The sequence below is a fragment of the Tympanuchus pallidicinctus genome, unplaced genomic scaffold, assembly GCF_026119805.1.
Source record: "Tympanuchus pallidicinctus isolate F22 unplaced genomic scaffold, pur_lepc_1.0 scaffold16, whole genome shotgun sequence".
In the NCBI taxonomy this organism is placed as follows: Eukaryota; Metazoa; Chordata; class Aves; order Galliformes; family Phasianidae; genus Tympanuchus; species Tympanuchus pallidicinctus.
Genome location: NW_026294679.1, coordinates 34,057,551 through 34,082,296, shown reverse-complemented (window position 1 = coordinate 34,082,296; position 24,746 = coordinate 34,057,551). Strand labels below are relative to the sequence as shown.

At 44.5% G+C, this 24,746-nt stretch overlaps 1 protein-coding gene across 9 annotated transcripts in view; it reads left to right on the top strand.

Annotated features, from left to right (window-relative positions):
• The window catches only part of SGMS1 (sphingomyelin synthase 1), a 75,341-nt gene that overhangs the window by 31,409 nt on the left and 19,186 nt on the right, over positions 1–24,746 (top strand). Inside the window, exon 1 of one of the 9 annotated variants that reach the window (XM_052677607.1) lies at positions 7,253–7,440. The exons of 3 other annotated variants lie outside the window; for them this stretch is intronic. The gene's annotated coding sequence lies outside the window, so the exon portion shown is untranslated. Of the gene's footprint in view, positions 1–7,252; positions 7,441–10,520; positions 10,583–10,736; positions 10,818–10,973; positions 11,147–12,549; positions 12,691–15,114; positions 15,176–24,746 lie in introns of those variants that run through there. 5 more of the 9 variants (XM_052677606.1, XM_052677604.1, XM_052677602.1 and 2 more) reach the window with 5 other exon arrangements.

Below are 24,746 nucleotides of genomic sequence, written 5' to 3'. Positions count from 1 at the left end.
ATTATGAAAGCAGTTTGAGCTGAAGTGTAGCAAAGGTGAGTTACAGAGTACTGGAAACTGAATCTCAATCTTGAGAATGAGACAGCTTGTGAGTTTTTTCTGGCTCTCTCCCAAGGCTTCTCATCTGAAGGTGGAACATTCTCAGCTTTCCCACCCTCTCCCCATAGCATAGAGAGTGCAATTCTTTAATCATGGTTGTTTTGCTCAGTCATGGAAGTTTGATGTCAACCAGAACCATGGCTCCTTCTTAGCAAAGCTGCGTGCTGGTGCCTAGGGTTATGCTTCCCCAGGTGAACGACTTCCCTTTGCATTTATTTGAACTTCATGAGGTTCCTGTCTGCCCTTTGCTCCAGTCTGTCAAGGTTCAGGGCAGTGTGACCCTCTGTTGTATCAGACACTTGTCCCCATTGTGTCATCTGCAAACTTGCTGTGGGTACACGTAGCCCACCATCCAGGTCACTCACTGATGCAGAGGTACAACAGAGTTAGCTCTCATATCAATGCCTTGGTAGACCTCTAGTAACTGGCTTCCAACTGCACTTGGTGCTTTTGATCACCACCTTCTGAGCTGCTTTCAGTTCACTTATCTAGTCCATATTTTATTTTGTCTGAGGTTGTCACAGGAGATGGTGTTGCTAGTATTATAATGTCAGGACAAGCAACATTCTGCTGCCCTCCCCTCTCCCACCAAGCCACTTGCTTCATCATACGAGGCGGTCAGGTTGGTGAAGTGTGATTATTATTTTTTTTCCCTTCATGTATCCATACTGACTATTCCTGATAATCCTCTTGCCCTTTGTGTGACTGGAAATGTCTTCCAGGATTAGCTACTCCCAGTGATCAAGGTGAGGCTGACTGGCCAGTAGGCCCGTGGATCCACCTTCTTGAAGACAGGATGACATTTGCTTTCCACCATTGGAAACCTCTCCTAGTTGCCATGACTATTCAGAGATAACTGAGAGGGGCATCACACCATTAGCCAGCTCCCTCAGCACTCGTGAGTGCATCTGGATGAGTCCTTTAGGCTTGTTCACGTACAGTTGAAGTGTTCCCCAACCTCTTCTTCATCCATCAATGGTATGTTATCCTTGTGCTGGACTTACCCTGTTGTGTGTGGATCATGAGATTCTTGAGAGTCAGTATTACCAGTTGCCTTTCACATCACCATCCCCATATTCATTTCAGAAGGTCTTTGGCTTACTTCACTCCAACCCTCCATGATCAGATAGCATTCCTCGTTTCCATGTGTGTCTCCTGCCCCTGCTGCGATCTTTTTTTTTTTTTTTGCACTTGAGTTTGCTTGGGAGCTCCTTGCTTCTCTTTTCAGGCTTTGTTCCACCTCCTGCTTGTTCAGTTGGACCATTCTTCAGCTTGAAGGAGGTAATTCCATAGCAGCAACCAGCTCTTTTGCCACCCAATCGTGCTGAGTGTTCAGCAGGGATGTGAGAGCTTTCCCCTTAATGGCCTGCAGGTATTTCCTGCTTACACACCTTGTTCAAGTTTTGCTGGTGGGTTTGGCTTTCCTAATGTTTAATTTGGATGTGCAGAAATGTAGTTTGTAAGCTAACAAGATGTAGTCTGTCTTAAGCAGAAATAACACCTCTTTTGGCAAAAGCCAGAAATCGAATCTGTATTTTTGGATAGGTGCAGTATTTTCCTTGGAGCATTCAACCTGGCCTTAGTGGCTGAGTCAACATGGTGCACGTAACTCTAGAAAAAATAAAGATTTTATTTCTATTTTATGTTCTTCTCTCCTTATGTCTTTCCTAATGTAACAAAGTGTCCCTGTCATTGGATGGATTTGATGTTTACCTTGGAGCAGTCAACCTGGTTTTAGTGTCTGAGTCAATGTCTTGCATGTAGCTATAGAAAAATAAAGACTTTCTTTCTCTTTCATATTCTCTCTCTATGTCTTTCCTAATGTAACTCGGTGTCTACAACAGGGCAGTTTTTCTTTCTCCTTCTCCCCTGGAATGTGTGTATATATATATACACACCCTGTTACATTGCAGGAGTATTTGCTTTGAAAGAAATTTCTCCATCTGAGGCAAACCCAAACCAAATGTGCAAGATAAAGCGTTTGTTTTTTCTTCTCTTAACAAGAAGGGAGTCTGATGAATGGCAGAAAATGATCACCTGGGAAGGACAGTGAGCCTGTGAAGGGGAAGAGTCTTTCTCTGTTCAACTATTCCAGGAACAGACTGTGAACTTGAATTAAGATTTTTTGGAGCCATATTGTTAAATGGAGGCAGTGTTTTACAAAGGACCTGTGATTCCAGCTGATTAAAGCCTTTAGTTGTGGGTACAATGGATCTTTAATAATCCAGCAAGATTTTCTCATCTAATGTTTGGATGTAAAGCATCAGCATTCAGGGATTGCCAGTCCCTCCTCCCATCCATGTAAGAGCTGTTGCAGCAAACCTAAAATTACTGTAATTACCTAGGGAGGCCAGGGAAATCCCCCCACTGAAAAAGAAATATAAAAGCCGTTATTGCACCGTGGAAGATTTCATTGTAATAAGACTGAATTTTAACTCTTTGTTGGCATTCTAAGCAATCCCCAGGTTCTGCAAAACTTCCCAACACTATTCCATTTTTTTTGTGTTCAGTCTAAACAGTTGATTTGGATGAAAACTCTGGAAGCATATAGACTAAATAATCTTTGCTTGTGTTTATAGGGTAGTTTGCAAAAGCAAGCACCTTGCTTTTCATTTAAGAATCTGTTATCTGAGGTCTTAAGATGCGTTTGCTACCTTTTGCTTGAGCAGTAGGAGATGAAGTAGCACTTCAAGTTCTGAGGTTCTAAGCTGGAGCAGTGCATGTTTAAGCACCGTATTTTTGTAAAAACACAGACAGACGAGCAACTTATAATTGCTACATAGATAAATGGGACAAGAGAGCAAATTCACCTCTTCAGAAAACTCGCATGTTTATCTTTAGTCTTTTGAGTTCCTTTAGGCTCGTTGTAGAATTATGTTTTTGTGAGCTGTAATTGTAGAGGTAAAACATTTCTGGTGATTCTTCTGGAGCACGGTGTTTAACTGTCAAGGGAAGCTCTGCTGAATATTCTTTTGAATTAGGCCTCTCTGGTGTGGGTGGGGAAAAAAATAATTTCTTCTTAGTTTAGGAAATCATAGTGTGCAGCATGATAACGTCCAAGTAGTGTCATCCTTTGGGAGCAGCGAAGAACTTCAAAAAGAAACAGACGCTTCCTGTGGCTTGAATTTCCAAGAGCACGGGAAGGATGGTGGAGTTCAGTTTATTTACACATCTGCCTCACCCAGCATGGACCAGATTAGCTTGAGTATTTCTGGATTTGGATAATCCATTGGGAATAACTGAGTGCTACAGGATAGCAAGGAGAATGATTCTCCTTGTCTCTGTTGATTATCCAGGGACTTGCAAGGTAGTACTGAGATCAGAATGGCATGGTGGTTTGCTCTCAGGCATACAGGCATAGAAATGATCTGGTAAATGTTTGGAAGATATGAATGTAGAAAGGAAACCTTTCTGACTGGTGTCACATTAAAGAAAAAAAAAGTCAACTCAAATGCCACCATGCAAAGAGAAAAAGATTTAAGATATTTGACCATAACTTAATTTAACAATCACTGTTCTGTGTATACAGCGTAGTATATTTGTTTTGTTAATATTGAGAGAACTAGCAAATTCTCTAGTAGGGCTGTACACAGGTTGTCGATGTATTCTTGATCGTTAAAGCTAACTGTCTTAAGGAGGAGCAACTTGAACTGAAACCTGATACTTGCAAATGAAATCTGTGCACGTTCATCCTTCTTAAGTTCCCAGCTCACTTAGCAGCATTTAGCAGAACTCAAAATGTGCCAAAAAATACAGTCTTCTCTGTCTGTGGTGCATTAAAGCTGCTGAGCCTTGGCCATGGTGGGAGCAGGATGACTAACTCTGCTCAGCTTAGTGCTCAGCATTGTAGTTAGACACAAATTCTGGTGCTTGTAGTAATGCATATAAGCAATAGAATGATTTGGAACCTTGCTAAATACTGAATTTTTTGTGGGCTATATCAGTGGTGTTGGTGGAAGGACTAGGTAGTGATGGTTCTGCAGAATCGATACTTTACTTTCTACTAGGAGAAAGTGGGATTAGAGCAAATGGCAGCCTGATCTGTAAATACCTTCCCCAGAGGGAAAACCTGTCATGAGTGAGAGGTCCCATTTGGAGGTCTCAGAGGAGACTGTGGTAAATGCTTCCCTGTGAAGCAGCCACAGGTGACGGGGCTGGTGAGTTTGGGAATCTGTGTGGTGTTAGTGTCTCCCAATAGCTTTAGCCAGTTTTAAGCAGTCAGATCGAAATAAAGCATAGCTGACATTTCGTAACTTTTGCTGTATTAGAATCTCCACTATTTTCCATGCTTGTCTGTACCTTGTGCTTCTGCAGCACAAGCAGTGCTTCCTACGCATTACACGCTCTTCCGGTAGGACCATGTCCTGCTATGTCCCTGGTGTTGGGAGCACAGAGGTTGTGCTAAGCACCCAGCACTTTGATCTTTGTCCTTCTGCGTTTGTCTGCATCATGGCAGTCAGGGCTATAAAAACAAGATAGAGCAGGCCAGTGTACAGAAATAGGAAGCAGGAAGGCTTTTATAACTAGCAACTGGCAGAGCTGCCAGTATGGCCACGTTTTGGGCTGTTCCAGAAGCAGCCTGTGCTGTTGCACTGCTGTGTGTTTGCCCTTCCTGGGGAGGAGCAGGAAGGGCTGTGTACACATAGGATCTTCTCATCCTTCTGCAGTGAGTGCCTCGGGATTGCCGAGCTCCATTCCATCTGCTTACCAATCCACGTTCACTGGATCAGCCTTTGAAACCAGCACTTGCAATGTCCCTGGGAGAAGCAGTGCCAAAGGAACACGTGTTAGGTGGTGATGTTGCACAGCTCCCTCCTGTGAGGCACTGATAGTGCCCACTGTGCTGCCACGGGATGCGTAATGCCAGGCCGTGTTGCAGATAGCTCCTTATCGCTCCTCTGGTGGTGTTCCCCTGCCCTTAGGATGGCGGAAGCAGATAGATGAAGCTGTCTCTGTCTTCAGAGTCTTTGAAGAAGGTACGCAGCCCTAGGGTCTGCCTCCTGGGCCTGACAGAAAGGACAAGGTGCTCATTGTGGGAGCAGCAGGGATCATTTGTGTGTTTAGGAGCACCTCATCACCCTGTTGACACGCTGCACAAATATTTTGCAGGCTAAGGAGCTGGATTTCTCTCTGATTTGCATTCAGTGCAACTCTCGTGGTATGTGAACAGTGATCAGGATGTGAGGCTGAGCTGGTTTATCATTGATGGGGTAAAGCCTTTTCCACAGGCAGAAACCCTGTCACTGACCTCTGGCGCAAAACTGGTACATATTAACTCTTGCTTTTTTAAAAAAAATTGTTAATTTCACTTTACTGGAAAGTGCTTTTGGGTGTTCTAGGTTAATAAGAAACTCCTCTGGATGGTAAGAGAGTGTCTGCAAAGCCTGCAGTTGGCATTTGCAGGAAGGCGTGGTGCTGCTGAAGGATATAGGAAATCGGAGGAAACAAATATTTCTCTCACTTCTCTGCCCCTTCTTTGCATAGAAACCAGCATTAACAATTTCAGATCTCACTGTTTAAACAGGGATTGCTGGGCAGGCCTGTGAGCCAGAAGTTCTGTGCATTAGTGAGATGTGTGTTTAGTTTGGACTGCATCATTTTCTGAAAGGAAGAATGTTTGCCTTGCAGTGCTGTGCGCAAGCCCCAAGTATGGCCATTTTGGCTCTGTTTATGCATAATAAATCAGTGACTTGCTATATTCAGCCAGCCTTGCCTCAGATCAGTGAGGCCGCTTCTTGGAAAGGTTCTTTATTGCTCCTGGATCGCAGCAGCTGCCTTCCATCCTTACATGCCATGTTTCTGATTCAGGCAAACACAGCTTGCTCTGTCAAAGGCTTTACAGAAGCCAGAGCACCTGCTATGTCCCAAACTGCTGGTATAGAGAACCAGCAGGGTCATAGTGATATGTAGGGCAGATAAGAAAGGAATTAACTCTTTGATGGAAAGATCAGTGTGTCCCATTACAATGTTTTGAAGAGATGAACTGTTAGGTGCCTCCAGCAGAGGCATTTGGGTTGAGGTTTTGGTTTTGGAACAACTAAACCAAACTGGCATTCCCTTGTGGTGACTTCTTCAGTCGGATCATTTGGACACACCTGGATAATGCGACTTCCGAGAAGTAAAATAAGTGGCTTGAGAATAGGAGTGGCACTTGGCAGGCTGGGAGCTGTAGGTCTGGATATGAGATGGAGTCACACGTGGAAAGCTCCCTGCCATGTGACAGGTGTCTCACTGGCTGCAACGCTGAGTTTGAAAAGAGCAGCTTGTTCTTTGTCGCTAGAAAGCTTCCTTCTAGGTTAATCTGTGATCACAGTGGCATTAAACACTTGCTTTGATCTGGCTGTCTCGTTGCATGTGTCCTGTGTGAACGGATGGCAGTAACACACTGTGCCACCCTGATGTTTTCTGAGAGTTACACTCCACTGTGCCATCCCAGAGTCCCTGCTGAGGCAATGCAGGTGTTTCACTGGTGATCCCAAGGACAACAGCTGTGGGGTTTCACCGGCAATGGCAGCAGGACGTACACAGCCTGCAACATGTGGGATGAGCGTGTTCACAAAGATGCTTCCAGTGAGATGAGGCTGCAGTGAAATTCAGGCTGCTTGCATTGCTTGCAGCACTCTCGTTTATCTGCAGCAAAAGGTCTTATGGCCTGGAAAACCTCAGTTTTGTGTAACCCCCCTGGTGTTTCTGCTGAACTTTTTACAGTTCTGTTGCAGTGAGCACCCAGGGAGCATGGCTGCTTGCAATCCCTCTGAGCCATTGCAGTTCAGTAGAGTCCCATGACCATGTGCAGGGTCAGACAGGAGGGAGAGGCTGGGGAGCTGCCCTGGGACTGCCAGAGTGTTAGGGATTGCAAAACTGGCACTGGGTCAGAGTACAGCCACGTGTTGAAATACAGCAGCACAGCGTATTTCCCTAGTGCCTCTCTGGAGGAGAAGAGCAGGGGAAGCTTTTAGCTGATCTTGCAGGTGACTGGTTTGGTGGCAGACTGTGTGACTGTTATTTTTGCTGTGATTTTAAAGTACACCTTGCATACGTGTTCCAGCAAGCTGAAATTAGCTTCTCTGTTGGCAGAAAGATTTCTGTTTGGGTAAAGTGGTTCAACTTAAAAGCAGGTTGAGTTTTTTATAGGGAGAGAAACGAAAGTGTGGTTTCCTCTGGACATTGCTCTGCGAGTCACATGTTGTATGACACAGTGTTGCTCTCTGGAAGTGCAATTGCTGGAACTGATGAGTGTTTCATGGACCTCGAGAGTCACCCTTTGTGTTGGATACAGCTAAATGCTTAACCAGGCAGTTATGGAAGTTTGTTTGAAAGATGGACTGGCAATTCTACAAGGTATTCATTAATGCTTCTAGTGTATGTCAGAACCTGATTATGGAATATTTGATGAGCTTTCTTCTGTTTCAAAAGTAAATGTCCTCTCTTAACTGCTTTGCTCACAGAAGTGGTAATGGCTATTAATGCTGTAATACAGATGAAGTAGTTTTGAATTTCCCTCTTTAAACTAATTAGAAAAAATGATAGGATTTTTTTTTTCTGGTTGTCCACCGCACTTGTCTTTTTACCTACTAGCCTGTTTAAGATCACGTTATATAAAGGAAGAATATACACATCTGCCAGCTGAAAGCTCTCAGAAGGGTAGAGCAGTGGTGGCCAGAACAGCTTTGTTTCAGAGATGTGGGTTTTTACCTCATTAATAAGAAGTGCTTCACTTCTGGGTCACGCAGCTGAGAGCACTAAACAATAGTTCAAAGCTGTTTAAAACTTACCAATGTTCTCAACTTCGTATTTGCTTTAAAAAGGCATTTCAGCTTAGGAAAAGTGATTTAAAAACCCACCTTGGAGCTAGAAGTAATAAGCTTGAGGAGATGGGTTTGTTGCATTCACAGCATCTCTGGAGAGATTTGTGCTACAGATTGCACAGAGGGTTTAGTATAAACTAGGCCACTAGATTTGGGGATGAAATGTTGAAGCAGAGTAATAGGCAGCAGTTTCCCACTGGTGTTGGCTTGTTTGGCACATCATGGCACTGAATGCTAAGTAAGGGAGAGGATTTGATGCTCATAGCAAACAGCAATCAAGTACAGTAAGAGATGTTTCCTTTCAGATGGTCAGGCAGTTGTGTTGTGGTTAAGACCAAAAAACTTCACTTTGACAAAAATGGGCTATCTATTTGAAAGTGCTTAAAAATATGTCCTCAAACTGTTGTTGAACGCAGTGCTTTAAAGCAAATGATGGTGGGATTAACTTCTTTATGGTCTTGTGGCATATTTTTGCTGGTTTGTTGCATCAGTGACCAGAATCAGATAACTTACAACAATGCTTAAGAGGTTTTTAGGATACTTTCTCTGGGAGATATGAGCAGTGAATGTGGAGATTTACGTTGCTCATGTGTAGCAATCTGAATGGGACCTCTCTGGTAGATGATGATCCGAGAAATACAGAACCAGGCTAAGCTCATACCTGCTTTTGCATTGTGCTGGTGGTGATCTGTGGTAGCCAGCAAGAAGCATGCCTTTGTGTTGGCCCTGTAAAATGCGTCCTGAAAAGGCAGGAGTGTAGCTGCTTCATTGAAGCCCTGCTTTGCAAGGAGTGCTTCTTAGTAATTTAAGGGGAAGCCCTTTAAAAACTGACTTATCTCACCTCTAAGCTACTTCTTCTTTACCAGTTGCTTTTAAATTTTATTTTTGTTGACCTCTTCTTTTCACTGAGTTCAGCTTTGTGGGCATTCTTCTCTCTTTTTATAGAAAACCACCTTTACAGCTCTGCTTTTGGTTTCCTGTCCAAGCCAGTGACTCAGCTGGAGACAGCGTTGTCACCTGCGAGTGCCATGCATGCAGAAAAGCTTGCAAGTTCCTGGTATTTCAAGTTATCATTGAAGCCATGCCACTGTTTTCCTTTGTCTGTGTTGTTGTGCTGGGGATTTGGATTGGGTCACCTTGGTGTAAGTGGATATGACCTCTTACTTCCACTAGACGTTACTTCCCACCTTCCTTCCTGATGAGCATGGAAGGAGGTGACCCAATATAATCTACTTGCTGTGACCTTTTGCTTTTAGTACTTAGGCAGATTTAAGATGCTGGGACAGGGAAGGCCTTTCCCCAGCCAGGCTTCAGGAAGGATGCTCTCCAGCCAGTGTCAGTGCTGCTGGAGCTACAGAGAAACATTCATGCTGAAGCTCATAGTAGCTATTTCTTTGAAGTGCTAGCAATCATCCTCAGATCTAGCATTCTGTCACATAGCTCATCTCCTGATTAGGGACAAACAGGCACACACTCCGTGGCTGACTTCAGGTATTTTTGTGGTTGATCATCATTCACAGCAATGCTTGGTATGGAAGGTAGATGTGAAGCAAAGCAACTGCCACGTAACAGGAAGCACAACTCCAAGATGTTCCATCCTTTGGAAGAAAAATGATACACATACAGCCACTTCAGGCTGTCCTCCCTGGTAGCCCTTTGTCTGAATATGTTCTGGCCAAAGTCTGTAGAAAAGGGAAAAATGACAACTAAACAACAACAAAAAAGCTTTGCAGGTACTTTGGAAAAATTCATTAAGCATATTTCTTTTAATTTGTTTAGGGTTGTACGTGATATTAAGTTGCATCTGCCTGAACACATGCAATATTTAAATACATAATGATTAAATGTGTTTAGAAGGTGTTTCAACAGCTTGCTCCTAATTACCTGCAGTCGTCAAGCTGCCCCCTCCTTAGCCCCACCTCAGCCATGGGAGAACAAGGCTGACTGCTTTTTGTATCTTCTAGTCTCTAAACCCATACAGCCATAGGTGGCTAGGAAAATACAGCATAAAGATAAGACCTATGGGAGCAAGCAGGAGCATTTTGGTCAAATCTGAATGCATTTCTTGTCAGAAGAGATTTATTAATTTGGCTGCTATCCTCTGCCCCGTTGTTATGTATTGACCCAGATAAACATGGTGTCATTCATGCAACAAGGAATCTGGCCTGTAGTGTGCCATGTAATTTGTCCTGAAATTTCTCATCTATGTGCTCAGTGGGAAGAGTTCACAGAATTGATGTTGAGTGGCACTGAAGACATCTGCAGGTAATTCTGCTCCAGAATCTCCTTGTGGAAGTGGGATGAGGTTGGGCAGATCCATCACTGAGGTGTTGGTTTGCATACACAGACATACATTTACCCACACTGAGACCTCTAGGCATTGACTTTTTTGTGTGTATGTGTGTATATGCACACACACGCACACACATGCATACACACATAAATGGAATGTATTTTTAAACTGGGGTGGGATAAGCGAGCTTTGAGGCATTCAGTTCTGCTTAAAGTCCCTTCTTCATGTGCCTGTTGATTTGGTTATGCAGATTGAGGCAGGAAGGCGGATAACAATAAACCACATATCCAGCACTACAGGGTAAATCATTAACATGAGGTCTCAGTGCCCGCAAACACCGTTAGATAGGTTCCTCTTCCCTAAAACTCCTCTCTTCCAGGAGGTAAGAAGCAAAGTGATTTGCAGGTCTTTGTTTAGCTTGTGGGCTTCATTCTGTTCCGGTTGGGAAGGCAATGGAGTCCAGCGGGCTCCTGGAGGGAACAGGAGGGAACCTCCTTCCCTGCGCCAAGGCACACAGCCCTCACCTCAAACTGGATTAGGAAGGTGAGACAGAGGGGGAAAGCCAGGCTTTCAGTGGAGTTCACTTACATTTTGCCGTTGCGCTGGAAGAACTATAGGTAGGTAACATTCTTATGTCGTATGAAGAAGCAAGAAATGTTCTGCAGCAGCTTGGGTGGATGGGGAAATTAGCGTCCTATCTCTGTTTGTTGAAGCAACTGGAGGCCAGGAAGGAAGGAAGCAAACAGCGATAAAGATGTGTAGCTGTCCACACAGCAGCGAGTGCAGTGTGTCCTTGTGGGCTGCTGCTGTCTGGGTAGTGGGGAGCAGTTCTCAGATCTCCCGGCTGGGCTGCTCACCACAAGGCTTTGCTCCTCGGGCAGCAGCAGCCACGGAGCACCCGCTGAGTCCCATCACCTTTTGCCACAGAAGCATTACTCAGCTGACCGTAAGTACTGTGACTCAGTAGAAAAGCTTAATTTTAAATGAGTTAATGGCTGATGGGCTGATTGGATTGGTGGCTTTGTTTCCTAGAATCCAGGTGGATTGAATCTGCCAGTTTGAGCTGTCTAGGCACCTTGGCATGCTTAAATCTACACCAGGGTTTGCAGGCATTTAAGAAAGGGCTTTGTCCAGTGTTTTGATACTTATCTGTTTGTCCTGTCTGCATGTGCCTTAAATTCTATCAGTGATATTTCCAATAAGCTTCTTTTGTTCAAATAATTTGTACTGTAGGTAGCAGGTAACACACAAAAACATGTTATAGGAGGAAGAGTAAAAGTAGCTTCATTTTCTGTATTTGTGGCTGTGAGAATGAAAGTAAAAGGGCTTAGTTCAGAAAGGAGTCAAACTGTTCCAGCTGCCCACAACCAAAAGCATACAAGGCTGAATGAAGCTGTGCAGCCCTGAGACAGAATCAGTGTCTTAGCTTGCTCTCATCAAGTCTCATCTCAAGTGCCCTTTGAGATGCTGAGCTCTCAGCCAGGCTCCCTCAAGTGACTGACCTGCCTGCTTTCCACTTCTCTCCTGGAAGTGTGTGCTACTAAGACTCCGAGAGCCCAGCTTCTTGCTGGTCCATGCGGCTGGCTCCCCTGCACAGTCTGTGCTCTGCATCCCCACAGAGGTTCAGAACAGCTCTGGCCACATAGGAAAGTGCCCTCCTTGCTTGGCTGACTTTACAGTGACTGCGCATTTTAAAGCCTGTCATTTTAAAGCTTCTCAGCTGTGTGAAGAGAGAATTCAGGGTTTGTTACGTATGCCTAATACTGGGGCACGTGGAGGACATGGGCTCAAACCTTCCAGTGGTCAGTGGGACCTGCAGCCCTGCATCCCGTTTCTGTCAGGTTTCCTGCAGCTGAGTTAGGCGCTGGCTGTCCTGCAAGCTGCTTCTCCAGTACCTCTGTGCCTTTCTCCTTGGACATTTTAGGGATAAGAGGTGCCATCTGGGACTTCAGCTGCTTTAAATGAGCTGTGTCAGGAGAGCAGCAGTCCTCTGGATAGCCGGGTAGCGATGCTCAGCTGTCCTTGACACAAGACCTGAAGGACAGAGAGAGGGAAGAGAGCCCAGTTTCGGCTATCTTGAGTTGTATGTGCAGGGGAGCACTGGAGAGCGTATCAGCTGCTCTGTTGTCACCAGCTGCTCTCTGCAGCTGCCTGCATGGCAGGGAAGGGGGGATTGACTCCACTTAAAAATAGAAAGGGAGATTAGGAAACTCAAGGTACGGTTTCGACACGCAGCTGAGCTGCTCTGATGACTCGCTGCCGCCACCGAAAGGGGAAGGACTTGCTTGTGCTTGTGTGACTGCGCAGCTGGTTTGGCTGCCTCACCCAGCAGAAAGCCCAGCCAGGAAAATAGGAGTTTTCCACCATGTGGTCACACAAGAGAGAAGGGTGGGGATGTAGAGCTGGAGGGGGGGGAATCTGAGTGCCTGCAAGTAGATGGTTTAACTCCTCTGGAACAGGTAATCTGAGGTGTGCGGAAGCTGCATTCAGGTGAGCATCTCAAATGCTTGGTGTTGTTACTGTTTGCTCTCAGCATGCTCAGCTTGGGGTGAAAGCAGCTGCAGTGTGTGTGCGGCTGTTTGTAGCTGTGGCTCGTTTAGTTTTCAAGTCGGTCTGTGTAATTTAAGTATAAAGTTATAAGGAGATTGACTTTGCTGTTTGTAGTGCTCATAGTTTGGTAGTCGATGGGGAAGGTTTATTGGAGGAGCTTGGAAAACATTTGAGAAGTACTGGAGCCTTACTTTCACTTACTGAATGTGTTCTGCCTGGGTACGGTATTATACAACTGTAAGAGACTTCAGGGTGCAATAGGCATGTGAAATGTTAGGAAGAAGCTGGCAGCAGGCTTCCAAGGGTGAATGTATTGTGTGCACTGTGGGCTGTGTACTTCTTAAGAATTGCTTTTAGAAAGTTTCCATTACATGGTGTCCTGTCAGCAGCTCTTCACTCTCTCTTTCAGTCTAGTCTTTGTACTTACCACTAGTCCTTGTAACTTTGAGTATATTTTCTATGGCCTTTCTAAAATATGGACAAAAGCCAGTTAAAGAAATCCACAATTTTCTTTGCTAGAAAGTTTGTTTTCTGATGTTTTTGTTGTTGTTGGGTTTGTTTTTTTGTTTGTTTTGTTTGTTTGTTTGTTTGTTTGTTTTGTTTTTTGGTCATAGTTCTTTGTGGGTTTGTATTTTGTTGCTGGTGGTTGGTTGGGGTTTTTTTTGGCCCTGTGTTGGTCAGCATTGAGAACAGTGGGATTTCTCAAGCTGCTTTTTGGTTCAGCAGAGTTCCCGATGTCACAACTCTCCTAATAACCAGTGAAACATCCTATCCTAATAGTACCAATATAAGAGGGGGGCATTCCAGATGCTTGGTACAATAAGTGTGCTGCACCAGGTGCTGTCTTTCTGCATGGGGCATGGAGGAAAAACAGCATTTAGTTCAGCACATCTTGGTAATGTTTACTGATAGAATTCTTAGTCCAGAAATCCTGTAATGTAACACTTTGCCTGGACAGACAGCTGGGAGACAAACAGTATTTATTCTTTTTAGGAGGTTGTGTGCATATGGCTGTAGAGAAAACCTGTCTAGAACTCAGTGAAGTTCTGTACCAAGTAAAATTCTGTGATCTCAAGTGATGAATTCTAACAACTGAAATTCCTCTTTTCAACCTCTGGATGAGAGTTCTTCATTCAAGAAACCAGTTTTACTCAGTTCAACTTCAAAACGTTTCAAGGTGCTTTATCCTTTGGTACTGGGTAGCTTCTTGTAACCAGCAGTACAGAGGATCTGTTAAAAAGATCCCTTTAGCAGTGCAAGTAGATTTTTCATCAGTAAAGATGACAGTGTTGTTAGATTTAATTTTTAGAAACTGTGAGGTTTAACTCAATTCAACCCAGTTTATTTATACCGGGGAATCTAATGCTTTGTGGCTAGTGAGCATTAAGTAGCTGTGATGAAGACTTCCTAGCACGACCACTTGTTTTGATGCATCTTTGATTTTGATTTCTTACTCTTTTTTTTTTTTTTTTTCCCCATATTATTTCTAACTCCTTTTGTATTTTAATTTTTTTTTCCTTCTAATTTGAGAAGCTTTCTGGGGGCCTTTTGTTTGTCTGTTCTAAGCTTGTCACACCATACCTGAATCCGTGGCAAGGCCCTGGCATTGTTCAGCCTTCTGCATGTGGGTCCCTTGCAGTACATCGGGTAGAATAGCAAAGATCTGATTTGAGCAAACCTCACGGAACTGTATTTTGTGTTAGTACAGCTGCTGAGAGATAGTGGGGAGTTGCTTCAGAAGAGGAGGGCATCTGCTTCTGGGAAGCACTGAAGCTAGGAGGTGCAAATACTCTATTGCAAATTCAAATCGAGAACTCAAAGCAACTTGCAGCTGCATTAAGGTTTCTTTGTTTTCAGGGATCTCCTTACACAACTTATGTGTTCTGAAGCTACAGCTGTTTGTATGGGGCTGCGTTTTGGATGAACGAAAGAGCTGTTCCAGGAGGCTGGAGTAATCCCTCAGCCAGGAGAAAACTTTGTGCCTGTTTTGATTTCTGAGCTACTAAACTTACGTAAACAACCCTCTCCTAAACCATAAATATTTTTCAGTGGTAGGATTATCTTCCCATGTAATCAAATTATAGCTATTTAGCAATGGGACTATTTGCAAGCTTTTGTCACACTGTGTGGCGGCCTGGTTTTTGCAGCTTGTGAGAGAAGGGTGGGAAAAGAATGGACCCAATAATTCAGTTAGTCAGACTGAAAGTGCTGTTACCGAATGAGATTTATATGAGGAAAAAGTTTTGTTAGTGCTTAATGTTCTGTAACAGTCTGCAGAGGCATAACCGAGCGGTCAGCACAGCAGCTGCCGTCATAGGAGTTTATTTTGAGTGATTATAGAGCCTGCTGTGCCTTTCCTTTCAGCGGCCAGAGATCACTGCTGAACCCGGCCATCGTTTGTTTATGGTCCTCCTGATCCTCTCAGGTTGGTTCTCCTTCCTTTGAAAACCTGAAAAGAGGGAAAGAGGAGGTAGGCAGGTCTTACAGAGAACTGCGGGAGAGTGGATGAAGGAGGGGTGGGAGAGCGAGTGCTGCTGCTGCTTAGAGGAAAAATTAGGGAATAAGAAGCTCCAGAGAGCATGAGTACCTGCTGTTTTTGTCTAGGTCTTGGTTTGGGATGAACACTGCCTTTCTTTGTATTTTTGTTAGATTCTGGTGTAATGCAGTTCAGCTTGCTCTTCTGATGAATCACGGAATTGTTAAGGTTGGAAAAGACCTCTAAAGATCATCTAGTCCAGCTGTCAAGTATGCATCATGGGTCTGTATCAATAAATGTGGCTTTACGTAGAGCTTTGAAAAGTGTTTTGAAATAAGAAGGGACTCCTGTCTACAATTCCCTTTTAATTAAGATAAACAGAAGGATTATTTTTTTCCATTCCATATGAAAGCTTATACTCAGAAGCCACTCAGGGTATGAAGATGACTTTGGTTCTGTTGAGCCTCTGAGTAATTAGGGAGGAGGCAGCTGCAAGCTGACACGTGGCTTGGGGCAGAGCTGCTAGTTTTGGAGCTGCAGAAGGGACCTATTATGCTTTGTAGTCCTGTATGGGGAAAAGGAGTAGTGTGAGGTTCCCTAAAGACCTACACACTGCTGTCTTGGACCTTTGGATGTCCTGCTGTAGAGAAGCTGCTGGGACAGTATAGCACAGCCTACATCCAGAACTTGCTTGTCTGGGTGCAAGCTAAAGGCCACCGCAAAGTCCCCTTCACAAATATGGGGGGGGTGAGAGGATAATGTGAAAATACTTCACCCCATGTTGTAATTTTGTAGGTGAAAGGTTGTTTGCAAGTAGGAATGCAGTTAATTTTCATGACTGAACTTGGAGGTGTCAGCAGAATTTGAATCAAATTTTGGAAGAGCAAGAAGGGAAAGAAAATGTGCACTGTAAACATGAGCGCTGTATTATTTGTCAATCTTCTGCTTAAAAAAAAAAAAAAAAAAAAGTAATGTCAGTGATCTGGGACAAATCCTCCATCACTTGACGTTTGTCTTGAGGCTTGGGTTCTGCCTTTCAGCAGTTTGGCCTGACTAGGTAACACACAGAACAGATTGATTTCTGTTAATTGTAGTGTCCATTTCAATGTGGATCACCAAAAGGAATCAGAGTGCACCAGTTGCTGATATGAAACTTCCTTTCTTGCGGACTGACCCTGAGGTTTGTGCCCTCCATCAGGGTACATACATCTCCCTGTCGTCAACAATTTGTGCAGCACCTACAATAACAGGGCCTTACATGCTTATGTAAGTGCATGCATGTATATTTTACATCCCTGCCTGCCCTTCATATTTTATTTAACAAAGAGTGCAAGGAAATTGGTTACTTAGCAAAAAATGGCTTTCAGTGAAGTTGTGAAATAAGTTTCCTGATTTTGTTCTGGTGCTGTTTATATATGCTGTCCTTCCTGCTGCTCATGCTGCTCTTTCCCAGGATCTCCTGACACTTTGTAAACATTCAGCCTTACTTGTTACTCATGCAGAAAATGAGGAGAGCCTCCGGTGCTGCTCTGCACTGCCCATCTCCTGCGGATCCATTGTGCCCACTGGGCAGGATGAGAAATCCGTGAGGCAGATGAGAATGCAAAATCCTCTTGGTTTCACTGTGCTTGATGGAAGATGCTGTTTTATTATTGGGCCATGCTGAAAGGTGCCTGCAGCGAGCAGTGTGTTGAACAGTGAGCCCAGGGGTGTCGCCTTCCTGCTGTGGTCAGGGTTATCCTAAATGCTGCCCCTCTGATGCTGCCAGGCTTTGGTAATTCAGCTGATCAGGAATGAGTCAGACCAGCACTGGTTGGCTCTCAGAATCAAATCAAGTTCCTGCGTTATTTCGCTGATGACATGAAGTAAAACCTATAATAGGCTCAGTTGGTTTTTTTTTAGTGCTGTTGTGGTACTGCAACTTGGGGTGAGCTGCATATTTCATTGGGATTTACGCCGTGGTACTTTCATCCCCTTGCCCACATGAAATATTTGTGAACAGGGATATTCAGAGCCAGTGGAGGCTTTGGAGTGCCTGAGGACAGATAACAATACACTTGCTTTTAAAAGCAACTTTCATATGCATTTCTGTTCTTTGCAGTCTTTGCATGTGCAACCCCACCGTCACCGCCACAGAAACCACCAAAACAAAAAAAAAGCCCAAGCAAACCCCAGATGCACATTACAGTGACTGTTTAATATTTTTTGGTTTGAAGATTTGATAGTACCTGATTTTATCTCTTCTAAAATAGTTCAGCTTTTTTCCTTAGCAGTCCAAGCGGCACTTTGAAAGGTCTGTATGGCTTGCATGAGAAGCACTGCCAGTGCCAGGGGACCGCTTGTCAATTTTCACAATCTTTCTACATGGAAGATTATTTTTTATGACCTCCTTTTAAAATGTCATATTTTATCAGCGTTGCAGGATCTTAAAAATGTTCTTTTCACTTGCTAGATCTAGCTATGGGATGCTTGCCAGAGCACAGATCAAGGAGCAGTCCCGCGGAACAGGACTGACTGAAAGAGCAACAGCAGTGTCAGGTTGGCCCTTGTTCAGTCTGTGCTCTTAAAATAGTCTGTTCAGGAGGCTAAAATACTCACGTGTGTGTGTTCCTTGGGACCACAGGGATTAGTGAGCATGTTTTGCAGTGAGGAGGGCACTGTGGGAGGTGTCCCTGCCAGCAGCACAGTGCTGGATGGCATGTGGAGGCTCAGGACATGACTGAGGCAGTGTCTGCTGAACTGGTAACTGCTCCCTCCTGGTGGTGCTTTCAGTTCCATCTCACCAGAGATGCCCCACAAGGGATGGTCCCCCCATGTGAGTGTTCCCACTGCTGGATCCTGTGTGTCAGGAACAGCAGCATAATCAATATTCCCTCGTATTGCTTGCTTACTTGGGCATACAGCAGAGGTATTCCACCCTGATGTTAACCTAAGGGAAGGGCATATTCCCACCAAGCCTTCTGTGTCTCACTGCTGGAGGAGCAGTGCTCTCTCTGACATGGCTGCTGCTTTGTTATCTGCTCTGCTGTTCATTTTTTGGCTTGAACTGCTGAGGCTGTTTCCAACTGTGCTCTGCTTTCCTTGCCAGCTCCCTTCCTTTCCCAGAAGCCAGCGTAGCTGGTCGGCACCAATGTGGCTGGGACAGGTAGGTCAGACTTTGGCTATTTTTGAGCAGGACCTTACTGGTGTTAATGCCTTGCTTTTCTTAATGCCTTGTTAATCTGAGTGTCACCCGTCTGCTTGAGGAAAGCTCCGCCGTCTGCATGACTGCAGATTTAGGTTCTTCCTCATCTCCTCTGCTGCAGTTTATTTGGGTTTATCTTCCTGGGTTTCTGCACTTCTCATGCTGCTGTGGATATGCAGGTCTCATTATGTGCTTCCTGTTAAATTGTGACAGGGGTCCCTTGTGGGCTGTGAGGGCGATTTATTTGTGCAGATGAGCAGCTCAGCAATCCTCTTGGAGTGACAGCATCCCATAATTAAATAGTTAATCCACGTGCCTACTCCAACAAGGAATGCTTTTCAATTTCTAAACCAGCTGAAATTATCTGAGCAATTAGATTTGCTCGCAGCACACAGAGCACAGATGGGAAGCCCAGTGCGGCTCAGCCCCTGGAGCTGCTGCTGCCGGCTTGGCGCAGCACGTTCACAGTGACACAGCCTGTTATGTGGCTGCTCATGGTGGCCCACTGCTCTGCTGTGAGCCATCAGCTCTGCCCTCTGCATGTGTAGTTCAAGGAGGGGATGGATTCTTAAGGGTTTTATCGTGCGCTCTGTAGCAAACAGCTCAGTGTGCCTTCAGTTAGCAAAAATGCTTGGAGTGGTTAGCAAGGTTTGCTGGAGGCCGCACGCCCGCTCTCATGGCTGTGGAATCGTGCCCTGATCTTGGCAGTCTGGGCCCACGTTTCCAACCCTTCTGTGCAGGATGTGCAGGTCAGAGGCATCGTGCCACCGACCATCTCCAGAGAGGTACCTGCCTTACGACGTGTTATTAGTGCTGCTTGAGAAGTGCGGAGTGCCTGCTGAACAGACTTTGCATTTTTTTTGAGGCATTCTGTGAGGGCTCCATCGGCTGCAGGTGGGTCGTGGGTGTTAATGTGCTTGGGGACAGCAGGTGTGAGTGAAAGATTATTGTCATTAAACAGTGTTTTTTTTAGTGTAGCTTAATTCCCATGAAATGAATGCAGGCTGCTAGTTCTTAGCTAGTGCTTGCAGCTGAAGTTCTTGTGCTGGGCTGGAATTACAAACTGACAGAAGGGGAATGCTGAGAACCACCCTGCCCGGGTGCTCCGTGGAATGGCAGTGGGAACTGCTGAGCAGCTCATGGGCATCGCTGTGGAGCTGTTAGCAAAAGGCAACAGTCGTTTCCTATACCCTTAGTGTACAGGAAACTAGAGGGTGGGAAAATGAAGAGGTAGTAGGATGTCTGCAGGAGAAACTTCTGAGGCTTTCAGTCTGTTACTGAAATATTCATAATTTCAGATGTCAGATAACAAGATGCATTGTTATCTCTTATCTGTTTCTTATCAGTGAACAGAGTTGGTCATAACTTTGAAAATAAGATGAGATGAATGTTGGAAAGGTTGAGTATTTTGCAGACTTTGAATTATTCTCAGAGCTTTCAGGTAACTGTGCCAATGGTCTTGGCCACTGACCCCTGGTAACACAGAGTTACCATCACTGGTTGTGTGGAAGCAGGTGTGTTTGTAAGTGCTGTTTGTGCTCTGCTAATATCCCACAATGAAAAGTGTTAGGAATGCATGACATTTTTGGGAGTAAGGTCGTGTGCATCTGTTCTTTGAGTTCCGTGCTGAATTGATATTGGAAGGAAGATTGGAGTAACGTTGTCCATGTCTCAGTATTAGAATCAGTGGGAGGGATTACAACAGTTCTGAAATCGTCTGTATAAAGGCAAGAGGAAAGAAAAAAAATAGGGACCCATAGAGTGGGAAACAGAGCTGCTCTGAACTGCTCTCCCTCTCTGGCACTCCTTGCTTTTGAAGAAGGAGGTGATGCACGGCCCACCTGGGGTGGAGAAAGGATGCATTTCCAGCAGTGCTGGATGCTGCTGAATGGACGGGAAAGTGTTTTTGCCATTAAGCTGAAGGCAGATAGTGACAGATCTCCACTGCAGACAGGAGATTTGGCATCAGCGTGGCTGGCGGTGAGGAGGAGAAGGAATGTAGCTGAAGTTTGGCAGATGAGCGAGCTGCGAGATAGTTTTCTTGTCTCCGGCGTTAGCCACAAAAGAAAGGTGCCAGGGCAGTTTGTCTGAATTTTCAGTAGATCTGGCTCTGGTAAGGCAAGTTCCCATTGTTAGAATTGTATATTATTAACTTGTTGGCAGTCTAAAATGCTATTTTTTTTTTTCTAGGCTTTCCAGGCTTCTGGTTGATCCGGGCCAGCTACACAAGAGCAGTCTTAATCTCCTTCTGCCTACAGATAGGTTTTCCGTATCTGAGTTTGATGTGTACAACCCTGAACAGTTTACTACTGGATAAAGAGGGAATGTGGGCTCAGAAATCAGGCTAAGGAAAGCTATACCAGAAATGATGCTAAATCTTTTTGTTCTCTTTTTCTGAAATTTTGACTCTTGGGGCTTGGAGGCTTTTTGATCTGGTTCTTCTGGGCTGGACTTCAAAAACAGTGTATTTTAAATAAAATATTTATTTCTCTAATGAGATATGAAAACATATTTTAGGTTTGCTTTCTAAGTACACAAACCCAGTTTTCTTTTGCATAGGCTGGAGCTCAGAGAAGGGCCGTCAGGAGGAAGCAGCTGTTGTGGTGTGGATGCTATCTAGTATATGTCCAGGACCAAGACCAAATATTAATAAATATGACAATTAACTGATTAAGTCTTCAATGTGGGCTTTAATTTTGCTGTACTTTCTGCTGATTTTCATTTCCCCGGTCTGCATGACTGTTTTTACAAATGTGCTAGTGTAGGCATTTAGAGCTCCGTTACCATTGGTCACAAGACTGCTCTTGGCTTCCCTAGGCAAAACTTGCTTTCTGCTTTGATAAATATGTGGTGGTTTTTGTTTTGTTTCTTCTTTTTCTTTTTTCTGTTTTTAATTCTTGCCGCTACACTACTTGGATTCCCAGAGCCTCACCACAGATCTGGCTTCCTGACAATAACTGACTTTTAGGTATTCAAAGCAGGCCAAAAAGAGGCAGCCCAAATCACCTCAGCTTGGTTAACCAAGCCAAAACATGGAACACTTGACAAACGTTTTGTCTCTTTTCCTTCTTACCTTCTTATTTCCATCCTTTTGCTCTGCGCCGTGCTCTCCCCATTTCTGTGCCTTGGGGTAAAATGATGTTTTTTTGCCTTTTTTGATGTTTCATCTGTTTTCCCTTTGAGGTCTCCTGTTGTCTCTATGCAGACACAAGAAGGTTTGTACAGTTTCAAGAGGCAGGGAAGTATCACTGTGTGCATTTTAGTACTGGTGTTAGCTCCAAGGTTGCGTGAGGACATGGACTCTATTTCTAGCTCTGCCCTACCTCTGCCTGACCCAGATCCCAACATGCAGCACGGATGTGGTTCAGCTCTGGTGGAGACAACGGCCAGCACTTGGAGCTGCCCGAGTGCAGCTCCAAGCTGCACTCTGTCCAGAGAGCACATGAGCCAGGTTTGAGTGGGGTCCGTGGGGGCTTTCTTCTGAGGTAGTGCAGAAGTGACGGGTGCTGTGGACGGCTTTGGTACTGCTATAGAAGTCTTTGCTGAAGAATTAAAGATCCCAGTGTCAAAGTAGGTGTACCCATGTGTGAGGTAAGCTGTTAGAATTGCAAAACAGAGTTCTTAGAAGTTGAATTTAGATTTTTTATTTTTTTTTTACCAGTGAAAATGAGCTCTGGGGGAAGGTGGGTTGTTGTTTGCATCTTTTTTGTACAGAATTAAAAGCATATGTGTGGGGGGATTAGAAGAATGGTTTCCAGTTGCAGTCATTCGGAAAAGGCTAGTATTTATCCCATTTCTGCTGCAGGTGTTGCAGTTCTTAAGAACTTGAATGTCTGTGCTGTGGCACGCATTACAAAATGGCATACGCGCTTGGACCATCCATGCACTAGTTGGAAAGCTCTTAGCTGTTCCTGCAGGTGCTGGCTGCTCTTCTGGTCCTGTGTTTCGTGATGAGACTTCTGGGGCTGAAGTAATTCTTCAAAACTTAAAGCAAAGCCAGCAGCTACCTTCCCCACCCCATCCTGTCCAACCTTGGATCACTAGAAGCAGGATTTCCGTAGCGTCAGAACAAAAGCCTTGCTTAGCAACTGGCCAGATAATGAGCTTGCTGGTCAGTTGAAGCCTTCTCCAAGTGTTTGCTGGTTTCCATAACTACTTCAGAGCTGCAGAAAGAAGGGTGAGGAGAAAAGTTGAGCAGAGAGATTTAGGCCTACAAAGAAGCCAAGAGCGAGGCTTTCCATCTCATCGGAGTTGGAGGAAAAAACTGTCTCTATGAATTAGTACAGGGTGTGTGCATATAATACACAGATGTATAGTTATGTGTTTGTGTAACAGATTTAGCAGTGTTTCCTCTCTGAAACTTGTTTGTTGATTCAGGCTCAGTGCAAATACTTTCAGTTTGAAATCCTTGCTGCTGAACTCTGGCACTGAGTCAGAGCTGTTCTTCTGAGATCCCTGTCTGCGAGTGGATTTTGCTTTGCTCCTATAAACTAGGGTAGGCTTGTTTCATTTTGTAGAATAATTTAGGCAAAAACGGGTTGCTTGGGGATTTATGTAGCATGCAGGCAATTTCTTCTCTCTGAAACTGTGTGAGCAGCTATTGAGGAGACGTGGGAGTTGCTTTGCAGATTGATTGCAGCCTGTCTTGTCTTAGTAGTAATTCTGCTTGCTTCAGCTTCACATCTGTGGGACAGCATTTTCTATCTGGGACTGACCTTGGAAACTTATCTCAGAGCTCTGTGAAACTTGTACACTCATCCCTGCCTCTATTTTGTATGTACAGATAGCTTCAATTTGCAAATAGTTGTCTTTACAGCACAAAGCCAGTATCACGTAGTGTTTTAAAATGCCAGCACTCTCTTGCTTGCCGGCAGTGCAGTATTGTGCAAAGGGGAATTTCTGGTTTAGAGGCAATGATGTCCTGCAGAGAGGGAGGTGGTTCAGTGCATTGCTTGTGAGCTCATGTTAATGAGATTGGCATGCAGAGGAGCTTTGAAGGTGCAGGACACCCAGTTGGGGAGATGTGGGAGCATTATTGTGAGTGATGACAAAATTCCTGTGGAGAAGGTGACTACTACTGTGACTCACATGCTGCTGTTATAAGCAGTTTGTTTTGTGCTGTAAAACTGCAGGGCAAGAGCTTCCTCCAGACTGTATTTAGTGTCCATGTAACTTCTGCTTGCTGGTGAGTTTTTGGAATTGGCTGAGGAGTTGCTTACTAAAGCATTAAAACTTCAGTCGTTACAGCACTCACTTTTCTCCTGCTTGTGTGTGCAATCATCATCAGTGTGTATGGCAGTGTATGTTAATTTTCAAGAGAGAAAGCGGTGTCACTCTATCTTTAAACCATGCTTACCTATCTGTAGACATTGCTTGTTTTAGCAATACTTCTGCTAATGGCTTTATCCTGTCAGCTTTTTGGGGGTGCTGATGAATGAAACACAGTTTGCAACTAAAATGCACCTACTTCATGGGAAAGGATTTGCAAATCTCCTTAGCTGTGTGGAGCTGGTTGAGGTTTCTGAGATGACTGGTTATTTAGCTGATTTCTATAGTGACTGTTGCCTTGGCAGCAAAGGTCCTTGCTTAGAGAATAAAAGCACTGTGCAAGCATGAGGAAGGCATTAGAGATCACTGGTCTAGAGTTTGCTTTCACAACAGTATTCCTTCCCTTCTGTAAATACTTCTGTTCCCTTTTCCCCACCTACTTCTACTTAGGCCTTTCCTCATTCAGATGCAAAACGGACACCGAAGGGTCTTTTTCTGCTGTTTCTATCTTGTCAGTGTTAATGATGAGAAGCAATGCTTTTTGCTGCAAGTTTAGAAGTAATAAGGAGTGCTATATTGCAAGCCAGCTTTGGGAGGAAGATGAGAGCTCTGTGGCCCACACAGCCATCCCACTTCTGTACTTCTGGGGTTGTCCACACTTGCTCAGCAGTGAGCAGGTGGACTTTGAAATGAAAGCCAAGGTCGTGACACGTAGCATGGGTCCTTGGTTATCCTCCAAGCAGACCTGTGGGTGGAAACTTGCAGGCCAGCACCTCGGCCAGCAGGCTGAGAGCAGAGTTGTAGGCATGGCTGGTGTTATTGCAGGCAGATCGTGTCCTTTAATCAAAGAGCTGGTTGCTCTCTGATTTGCTTGTGCTCAACTGCATCTCCCAGAAATGATGCAAGAGATCTTGTTCTGTAAGGTTTCCTAGTGCTTGTAGAACCTCCTGGTGTTATTTTGGTATTCCAACCTCTCTGGTTAGATTGAAGTGGTAGAGGAAAGAGCTTCGGTTACCAGCACTCCCTGTTTTGAAATTGGAAGAGGATCTGTAAGTTCCTTTAATATTT